Consider the following 2,491-nt stretch of genomic DNA (forward strand, 5'->3'; position numbering starts at 1 on the left):
CCTCCCTTCCTTCCTTCCTTCCTTCCTTCCTCTCCCCCCTCCTCTCTCTTTCCTTTTTTTTTGAGACAGTGTTTCTCTGTGTAGCCCTAGTTGCCCTGCAACTAGTTCTATAGTCCAGACTGGCCCCAAACTCAGAGATGCCCCTGCCTCTGCCTCCCGTGTCCTGGGATTAAAAGCGTGTGACCAATAGCTTGAGTCAGCAGGAGACTTAACTGAGCACCCACTCCGTGGCCGGCAAGGACTCCTTTGCGCCCCCTACAGTCCACACTCTTCACTTCACACGTGGAGACTGAAGTGGAAGAGGTAAGGCGCAATAGGTGGTCCAGATGGTGAGGAGAAAGCGGAGAGGTGACACTCTCTGCCCAGCTGGATCTCAGTCCTAAGGGGGAGCCATGGAGAAGAAAAGGGAAGGGTGTTCGAGATACGCAGTGTGGGCGCACAACTAATTCCAGCACTTGAGAGGCTGAGGCAGGAGGATCACGAGTTTAAGTCATCCTGTGCTGCATAGGGAATTTGAGATTAGCCCGGGCTTCATGAGACTCTGTCTGAAAACTCCAAAAAGAAGAAAGACTAGGACAAGGAGGGGGGAACAGGAAGAGAAAGGGGGGGAGTAAGGAGGGAAAGAGGAGGGGGAGGAAGCAAAGAGAGGAGGGGCACAGGAAGAGAGAGGAGGAAGGGAGGGAGAGAGAGAGAGAAAAGCATCAGCCCTTGAGGACGAAGCGGAGGCCCCCAGCCAAGACTCAGGGATCCCCCTAGAGCAACAGAGAGCCAGGGAAAGCCTTTAAAGGGGGCCCGAGCGCCTTCTAGCACCAGGACAAAGAACCCGACCCTGCTGGGGGCAGGCGGGATCCCGAGCGGGGCTGGGGGCGCTGCTGGGGAAAGGCGGGGGCGAGCACGAAGGCCAAGTGCAGCCTGGCTGGGCTGGGGGAGCCCCGACAGCCCGGGCGGGAGGCGCCCGCCACTGCTCAAAGCGGCTTTTGTGCAGCTGAGCCCTGAGCGAGCTCCTGTTTCGTTGACGTTGGACGCTCCTGCTTATTTATCCAGTTCAGCAGCAGCCCAGGCGGGTGAAAAAAAAAGAGAGAGAAAAGAAAAAAAGAAAAAGCCTCAGCTGCTGAGTTAGCGAGGAGGAAAGAAGCCCTGCCAACTTCCACAGCCCTTCCCAGCCTGGAGGGGCCTCAAAAAGCCTGGCAGAGAAGCCTCAAGCTGCCCGAGGTCCCAGGGATTGCCCACACTCCCTGAGGGTTGAGGGTAGTCCTCTAGGCCTGTAGTCCATTAGCAAGCCTCTCCCTGCAGGACACCAACCCTCCTCTGGGGTGGCAAATAGCCCAGGGTGGGGGGTCAACCTGGTGGGAGGGGCATCCAGCCTTTGCCAGGCCTCATCTTGTCCCAGTAACTTTTGCCAGGGTCTGGCCGGGCTACTTGGGCTTTATAAAGCTCTCTCCATCTTGCCTGGCCAGCTGCAGGAAGTTGTCCCTCGAATGGATGAGCTCTACTGTCCCTAGCCCCGTCCTTCCAATCTAGTCTGAGCAGTGATGGCTGCTAGGGATTGAATCTAAGTTGGAAATTCAGTGACCAAATTCACCCCATTCTGGCCCGTGGGAGTAGCCACTGCAGAAGGTAGATAGTACCAGATGACCATATCACTGGGACATGGCAGGACATGTGTCCCCGTGACCCCAGCACTCCTGAAGCTGAGGCAGGAGGACTGGCATGATTTCAAGGCTAACTACAGTTGCATGGTGAGATCCTGTCTCAAAGAAGAAAGAAAAGGGGCTGTGTAGTGTGTGTGTCTCTGTGCATATGTCTGTATATGTATGTGCCTGTGTATGTACCTGCATGTCTCTGTGTGTCTACATGTCTTTGTGTGCCTGTGTGTGTATCTGAGTGTGTGTGTCTATCTGAATCTGTGTGTACATGTCTGTGTTTTTGTATATGTGTATATCTGTGTATGTCTGTGTGTGCCTGTGTATGTATCTGCATGTATCTATGTGTGTGTCTGTCTGTGTGTGCCTGTGTATGTATCTGCATGTATCTGTGTGTGTGTCTGTCTGTGTGTGGCTGTGTATGTCTGTGTGTATATCTGAGTGTGTGTGTCTGTCTGTATCTTTGTATGTGTGTATATCTGTGTATGTCTGTGTGTGCCTGTGTATGTATCTGCATGTATCTATGTGTGTGTCTGTCTGTGTGTGCCTGTGTATGTATCTGCATGTATCTGTGTGTGTGTCTGTCTGTGTGTGTCTGTGTATGTCTGTGTGTATATCTGAGTGTGTGTGTCTGTCTGTATCTTTGTATGTGTGTATATCTCTGTGTATGTCTGTGTGTACCTGTGTATGTAACTGCATGTATCTGTGTGTATTTCTGCAAGTGTGTGTCTGTCTGTGTGTGACTGTGTGTGTCTGTGTGTGCCTGTACATGTATCTGCGTGTATCTATGTGTGTGTCTGTCTGTGTGTGACTGTGTGTGTCTGTGTGTGCCTGTACATGTATCTGCA

The sequence above is a fragment of the Mastomys coucha genome, unplaced genomic scaffold (assembly GCF_008632895.1).
Source record: "Mastomys coucha isolate ucsf_1 unplaced genomic scaffold, UCSF_Mcou_1 pScaffold22, whole genome shotgun sequence".
Taxonomy (NCBI): domain Eukaryota; kingdom Metazoa; phylum Chordata; class Mammalia; order Rodentia; family Muridae; genus Mastomys; species Mastomys coucha.